At 44.6% G+C, this 7970-nt stretch overlaps 1 pseudogene across 1 annotated transcript; it reads left to right on the top strand.

Annotated features, from left to right (window-relative positions):
* The first annotated feature begins 213 nt into the window (after window positions 1-213).
* Window positions 214-7621, top strand: LOC134730588 (HLA class II histocompatibility antigen, DR beta 3 chain-like; annotated as a pseudogene). The gene is made up of 6 exons (XR_010112420.1): window positions 214-301; window positions 2062-2329; window positions 5611-5892; window positions 6595-6705; window positions 7182-7205; window positions 7509-7621. The product of XR_010112420.1 is annotated as an HLA class II histocompatibility antigen, DR beta 3 chain-like (transcript).
* The last annotated feature ends 349 nt before the right edge of the window (window positions 7622-7970 follow it).

The following is a 7970-nucleotide window of genomic DNA, read 5'->3' as shown; positions in this document are numbered from 1 at the left end:
CCTATCTAAAACACTACATTAACATCTCATATATAGTTCTGGGAATAATGTTGTTTTGTCTCTGTCTTCTGTTCATAGTCTGTAAAACTGGATGGACCGCCAATCAGAAAATGAGAGCTGCCCAGCCTGGCCTTACATTCTTTCAATTAATACATAAACAAAAAGAGGGAAATATAGAGAGCCAGAGGCTGGAGAATTGTCACGAACTCAGCATTCCACAGAGGCTATATGATCAAACAGCGAACTGTTTATCATGAATACAGAATGTGGGCAAACTCGCTTCTGTGCCGGCTACCAGAAGGTTTGCTGAGGGCAATCACTCCCTGGTGCGGGGCTCCTTGAGGTTATGTACTGGGACATCTAGAACCTATTGTTTGAGGAATGCAGTCTTGCAAGCCTGCTGTGGATCAAGCGGCAGACTGAAACACCCCCTAAGAGCAAGGTGCCCCAGACCCCTTCTTCCAAATATACTCTTCTGTCTTTTGTCTTTATCCACCCGTTCATCCTCCTTTGTTCAGTCCAACAGGGACTGTAGCTATTTAGTCAATGCAAGTTCAATATCTTCACATTTATTTTTTGCCTTATGCAATATTTCTCAACATTTTCATGAGTTGTTGGTCATCGCTATCTCTATTAACTTTCAACAGTTTGCCCTTGTAAGTCACAAATAGTGATGCTGCTGCAATTATTTTTCACTAACATGCCTCAGATTTCTGTAGTGATTCTACTTTTGATACTGTTCACAATGTAAAATGCTTCTACTTATTCATTTCACTTTCAACCACAGGATTATTTTTAAGTTATTTTTGTCATTTTCATACTTCAATGAAACATAAAGACAAAACATCAAAAGTATATACATAGTGTTTTACATATGTGTATATTTACACATATATATGTATGTCTATATGTATTGAAACTATAGAAGCACATGTCACCAATAAGAGCTCTGAGACACCTTTGAACACTTACCCTTATCAGATGAGATTTGCCAAATGAGTTGTAGAAACAAGTTTTTTTTAACTGAATTTCTGAGCTTTGTGGATTTAGAAATGCAAAGGAAGGTTTGTGGACATTCACGGGATCATGGTTTTATTCTCCTTAAATCTCTTTGATACTTTCCCATTGTCTTTAGTATAAATTCAAAATCCTAACACCACCCATGAGGCTTTTCAATACCTAGCTTCTTATGATGTCTCCAGGCTAATCTTTTACCCTCTTTCCCTTCAGTCTCTCTGCTTTAGTGAACTTTCTTCTGGTTTCTTGAAGAAGTTCATCAATTCAAGCTTTTGTACATGGTATTTCCTAAACCTGAAATGTGCCTCCCGTTTTGTCCAGACACACAGGCTCCACTCTGCCCCCTGGCTCACACCTGCTTAACCTGTCAAGTCACATCTGAACTGTCACCCTTCAGAGGGTCCTTCTCTGGCACCCTAATGTAATTGAGATCATCCTATTATTCTCTGTTCTAGAACTCCACACTTCTGACATTTCTCATTCCTGTTTAAGCTCTTGAGTGTTTGGTTTTTGACCATCGCTTTCACTGCTCTTTAAGCTCCCCCAGCGGAGTGGAGACTTCTGTTTTCCCTTGTTTGGATTCCTAGAGGCAGCGCAGGCCTGGCACAAGGTCATCACTAAGAAAGTGTTCACAGGATGAACGCGGTGGGTGCTGTTGAAGGAACCAGTAAAGCCTGTGGGATGAGACAAGGAGCAGAGAGTGTCTTGGGGTGGAGGCTCCCAGGAGGAGGCGGGGCAGGCTGCGGCGCTCGGTGGATCCTCCTCCAGCTCCTGCTTGGAGGTCTCCAGAACAGGCTGGAGGCAGGCAGGGGGTCCCAAAAGACTTGTAATCATTGGTAGTTTTCCTGCCTGGTCCGCCAAACCCCTGTACGCCTCAGGAAGACGGAGGATCAGCCCCTGGGCTGTGCGTGGTCAGGGTTGCTGGTGGGGCTGATCAAGGTTCCCAGTGCCTGCACCCCACCCAGGGAGCCCTGGATGGCGGTGTCGCTGTCAGTGTCTTCCTCAGAGGCTATCCCTGTGACTGGATCGTTCATGTCCCCACAGCACGTTTCTTGGAGAAGTCTAAGTGTGAGTGTCATATCTTCAATGGGACGAAGCGGGTGCAGTACCTGAACAGATACATCCATAAACGGGAAGAGAACCTGCGCTTCGACAGCGACGTGGAGGAGTTCCAGGCAGTGACAGAACTGGGGCGGCCTGTCGCAGAGAACTGGAACAGCCAGAAGGGAATCCTGGAGGAGAAGCGGGACAAGGTGGACATACTGCAGATACAATTACGGGGTTTTTGAGAGATTCACAGTGCAGCCATCAGGTGAGCGTGGCGGGGGGCGGGGCCTGAGTCCCTGTGAGCTGGGAATCTGAGTGTGTGTGGGAGGAGGTGGGGTGGAGAGGCGATAGGGAGAGAGAGAGAGAGACATCTGTGAGCATTTAGAATCCTCTCAATCCCGAGCAAGCAGTTCTGAGAGCACAGGTGTGTGTGTAGAGTGGATTTGTCTGGGTCTGTGTGGCTGTTGTGGGAGGGGAAGCAGGAGGGGGATGCCTCTTATCCTTGGAGGCCTCTGTGGAGAGGTGACATGGGAGGTGGGTGCAGGCGGCTGGAGAGAGAGGAGACCTTGATTGTCCTGGGTCCTTAGAGGTGCAGGGAAAGGAAATGTAAGATGTGTGTGGTTGGGGTGAAGGTTTAGGGGAGGAGAGCTGAGGGGTATGGAAGGTTTGGGATAATGTGAGGAGGCCAGTTCCAGACTGTCCCTGGCACATACCCTTCATGTAATCTCTGAAATAAAAGTGTGTGCTGTTTGCTTGCAAAAGCATTAGATTAACTTCTAGGAGAATTGAGGAGACCTCCGAGGCACCTCTGAAGCTTCTTTAGGCCTAAATTTGTTGCCATTTTTTTGTTTTCTTTTCTTTCTTTTTTTTTTTTTTTTTGAGACAGAGTCTCGCTCTGTCGCCCAGGCTGGAGTGCAGTGGCGCGATCTCGGCTCACTGCAAGCTCCGCCTCCCGGGTTCACGCCACTCTCCCGCCTCAGCCTCCCTAGTAGCTGGGACTACAGACGACAGACGCCCTCCACCATGCCCGGCTAATTTTTCTGTATTTTTAGTAGAGACGGGGTTTCACCTTGTTAGCCAGGATGGTCTCGATCTCCCGACCTCGTGATCCGCCCGCCTCGGCCTCCCAAAGTGCTGGGATTACAGGAGTTTTGTTTTCTTAGTGTGTATATTTTTACATAGCTGAAATGATTGTGAAACTAACTTCTTGAATTAAAGTTTTAACACATTGTTACTATATGATTATAATGCTAATAGTTTTCTAGTAGTTACATATTATTCTTTTGTATATAATAGTTATGACACAACTCACCTCACTTTCCCTTTTGTTGACCATTCACCGGAAGTTGAAAATGTATGTTTCTGGTTAATTTTTCATTTATATTTTTTGATTTGTAATCCTTTTGAATTATTTTGACCTATTTATTGGCCAGTTATAATTACTGCTCTAAGAATTCCCTATTGTATTTGATAGGTAATGGACAATGATCTACTGTCTAATATCTCGAGGGCTTAGTATTTTTCTCAGTGATTTTGTTGGTTCTTTGTACTGTAAGATTATTAACACTTTCTTCATATTTCATTAAGCATTTGCTCCAATTTGTGGTTTGTATGTTGATTTTGAAAACTCTTTTCCATGTTAAGGATTTGAACATTTTTTGTTCGTTTGTTTGTTTTTGTTTTGTTTTGTTTTGTTTTGTTTTGTTTTATATAGAGTCTTGCTCTGTTGCCCAGGCTGGAGTGCAGTGGTGCGATCTCGGCTCCCTGCAACCCCTGCCTCCCGGGTTCAAGCAATTCTCCTGCCTCAGCCTCCTGAGTAGCTGGGATTACAGGCGGGCACCACCACGCTTGGCTAATTTTTGTATTTTTAATAGAGATAGGGTTTCACCATGTTGGTCAGGCTGTTCTCAAACTCCTGACCGCAGCCTCCCAAAGTGCTGGAATTATAGGCTTGAGCCACCACACCCAGCCTGAACGTTTTTATTTAATAAAATATATTGCAAAATGTTATTAATGATTTTCAATCCATCTTAAATCTACAACTTTGTGGTATTGCTGTCTCCAGGTTTCTCCTTCCTTCTCACAAAAAATTGTATTATTGAGAGTATGCTAGCGTCAGGGATTTTCCTAGGCATAAGCACTCCAACTAATGAGTCCCAGACCCTGCCTCGATCCAAATGTCATCCTGGAAAAAAAAAAAAATCATTTTACAATGATAGGTCTAATAATAGCTATGTTTGTTTTGCACGGGAGATGCATTCATCAGCTAAATGTGAATATAAGAACTCTCAAAATTAAAATGACTTTCCTTAATCCTTCTGACTGCTTTAGGACTCATGCCTTTCTAGGAGCTTAAAGATTTGGAGAATCAGCCGGGTGCGGTGGCTCACACCTGTAATCCCAGCACCAAGGCGGGCAGATCACAAGGTCAGGAGATCGAGACCATCTTGTCTAACACGGTGAAACCCCATCTCTACTAAAAATACAAAAAATTAGCCGGGCATAGTGACACATGCCCGTAGTCCCAGCCACTCGGGATGCTGAGGCAGGAGAATCACTTGAATCCAGGAGGCGGAGGTTGCAGTGAGCCAAGATGGCGCCGCTGCATTCCAGCCTGGACAACAGAGTGAGACTCCATCTCAAAAAAAAAAAAAAAAAAGATTTGGAGATTGTTTTGCACAGGAGATGCATTGATCAGCTAAATGTGAATATAAGAACTTTCAAAACTAAAATGACGTTCCTTAATTCCTAAATCTCTGCTTTAGGACTCAGGCTTTTCTAGGAACATAAAGATTTGGAGAATCATTTCTGTCCGTCCCACCTTCCCAGGGGCAGAACCATTTTTGTGGTATTCTAAGGTGTGAGTGCATGGCGGTACTATTCCTAAAAATTCATACTCGGTTTCCTCATGTACCCTACTCTGTCCCTTTATCCACATTGTTTTAAATCATATTCTTCTCTCAAGGTGTAAGAGGATGATAAATAGGTGCCAAGTGGAGCACCCACGTGTGATGAGCCCCCTCACAGTGGAATGGAGTGAGACGCTATCTGACCTCATAAATTGAAGACTATCTTCAGTCATTGTTTTATAGATTTTACGTTCATTAGTCCTCATATAACCGCCAGAGGCAAATTAGTATAATTATCCTTCATTGTAGGTGACAAAGTTGAGACACAGAAGAATCAAAAAAACTCTTCCAGGATCAACCAGTAAAAGGCAGACCTTGGATTTGAGCCAGGCGACCTGGCTCAGGTATCAGTTTTAATTAATACACTCTGTACTTTCAAAGATTTGTAAACACTTTAACAATGCATGACAATTTCAAGCTATGAAGAAACAAATAAAATTTTTACAACATCTCTCAAATCTAATGGGTCCACACTATCACGATTAAATTCCAGGCTGATGACACTGTGAGGGCGTATGGCCAGCTGTGCTGGAGGCCTCATCAAAGCCAGAGCCTGGGTTTACAGAGAAGCAAACAAACAGCTGCACAAGGAGACTCTAACTTCCTGATTCCTTCTCTCTACCTTTTTTTCTCCTAGTCCAACCTAAGGTGACTGTGTATCCTTCAAAGACCCAGCCCCTGCAGCACCACAACCTCCTGGTCTGCTCTGTGAGTGGTTTCTATCCAGGCAGCATTGAAGTCAGGTGGTTCCGGAACGGCCAGGAAGAGAAGGCTGGGGTGGTGTCCACAGGCCTGATCCAGAATGGAGACTGGACCTTCCAGACCCTGGTGATGCTGGAAACAGTTCCTCGGAGTGGAGAGGTTTACACCTGCCAAGTGGAGCACCCAAGCGTGACGAGCCCTCTCACAGTGCAATGGAGTGAGCAGCTTTCTGAATTCATGAATTTCTTACCCACCAAGAAGGGGACTGTGCTAATCCCTGAGTGTCAGGTTTCTCCTCTCCCACATCCTATTTTCATTTGCTCCATGTTCTCATCTCCATCAGCGTAGGTCAGTGGGGGTAGCCCTGTAATCATTTCTAAAAACACCTGTACCTCCTGGAGAAGCAGTCACGCCTGCCAGGCAGGAGAGGCTGTCCCTGTTTTGAACCTCCCCATGATGGCACAGGTCATGGTCACCCAGTCTCCCTGGGCTCCAGGCTCTGCCTCTGGGTCTGAGACTGAGTTTCTGGTGCTGTTGATCTGAGTTGTTTGTTGTGGTCTGAGAAGAGGAGAACCGTAGGGGCCTTCCTGACATGAGGGGAGTCCAATCTCAGGCCTGCCTTTTATTAGCTCTGTCACTCTAGACAAAATGCTTAACCTCATTGAGTCTTAGGCTTTCTGTTGATCAGATGTTGAAGTTGTGCCTTACATGAAGGCTGTAATATTTGAAGAAGTTTGATGCCTGAACCTTGTAACTGTTCAGTGTGATGTGAAAACCATTTTTTCCCCAAAAAATGGCTAGTTATTTCAGTTCTTACAGGGCAGCCTTCTTCCCCATTTTCAAAGCTCCAAATCTCAGGGTCTCAATTAAAGAGGTTCAATTTGGAATAAACATCACTAAACCTGGCTTCCTCTCTCAGGAGCATGGTCTGAATCTGCACAGAGCAAGATGCTGAGTGGAGTCGGGGGCTTTGTGCTGGGCCTGCTCTTCCTTGGGACGCGGCTGTTCATCTACTTCAGGAATCAGAAAGGTAAGAAGCATTTGGGAGCTAAGTCTCTCCATAGGCTTTTCTGGAGGAGGAAATATGGCTTTGCTGAGGTTAGTTCTCAGTATATGAGTGGCCCTGGATAAAGCCTTTTTTTCCCCAAATGACCTCCAATGTCCTGATAATCCAGAAATCATCAGTGCATGGTTACTATGTCAAAGCATAATAGCTTGTGGCCTGCAGAGATAAGAGAAAGGTTAACAAGTAGGGGTCCTTTGGTTTGAGATCCTGGAGCAAATTAAGGAAGAGCCACTAAGGCTAATGCAATTACACTGGATCCTGTGACAGACACTTCACGCTTCATGGGTCACATGGTCTGTTTCTGCTCTTCTCTGCCCTGGTTGGTGTGGGTTGTGGTGTTAGAGAAATCTCAGGTGGGAGATCTGGGGCTGGGATATTGCGTTGGAGGACAGATTTGCTTCCATATCTTTTAAGTGTATATCTTTTCCTCTTTTTCCCAGGACACTCTGGACTTCAGCCAACAGGTAATACCTTTTAATCCTCTTTTAGAAACAGACTTGGTTTCCCTAGAATGATGGTAGAGGTGATAAGGCATGAGACAGAAATAATAGGAAAGACTTTGGATCCAAATTTCTGATCAGGCAATTTACACCAAAACTCCTCCTCTCCACTTAGAAAAGGCCTGTGCTCTGCAGGAATATTGGCTCAGGGAGACTCAGGAACGTGTTTTTCTTCTTCCTGTGGTGCTCTCATCTGAGTTGTTGAAAGCAGGGAAAAGAAGCTTTTAGTAAAGCCAAGTCTGAAAACAATTTCCTCTGTCTCCGCAGGACTTCTGAGCTGAAGTGCAGATGACCACATTCAAGGAAGAACCTTCTGCCCCAGCTTTGCAGGATGAAAAACGTTCCCACTTGGCTCTTATTCTTCCACAAGAGCTTTCTCAGGACCAGGTTGCTACTGGTTCAGCAACTCTGCAGAAAATGTCCTCCCTTGTTGCTTCCTCAGCTCCTGGTCTTGGCCTGAAATCCCAGTACTGATAGCAGCGCCTCATCTTCAACTTTTGTGCTTCCCTTTACCTAAACTTTCCTGCCTCCCGTGCATCTGTACTCCCCTGGTGCCACAAACACATTGCATTATTCAATGTTTCTCAAACATGGAGTTAAAAATCATCTGGTCCATTTCGCTGCAAGGACAAGAAATAAGAAAAAAGGAAGACTATTTCCCAATATATTAAAGGTTTTCATGTATATATAATAAGTATGTGAGGTAAATGCACATGTTAAATAGCTTGA

This window comes from Pan paniscus, chromosome 5 (assembly GCF_029289425.2).
Source record: "Pan paniscus chromosome 5, NHGRI_mPanPan1-v2.0_pri, whole genome shotgun sequence".
Taxonomy (NCBI): Eukaryota; Metazoa; Chordata; class Mammalia; order Primates; family Hominidae; genus Pan; species Pan paniscus.
This window is presented reverse-complemented; position numbering and strand designations above follow the sequence as displayed.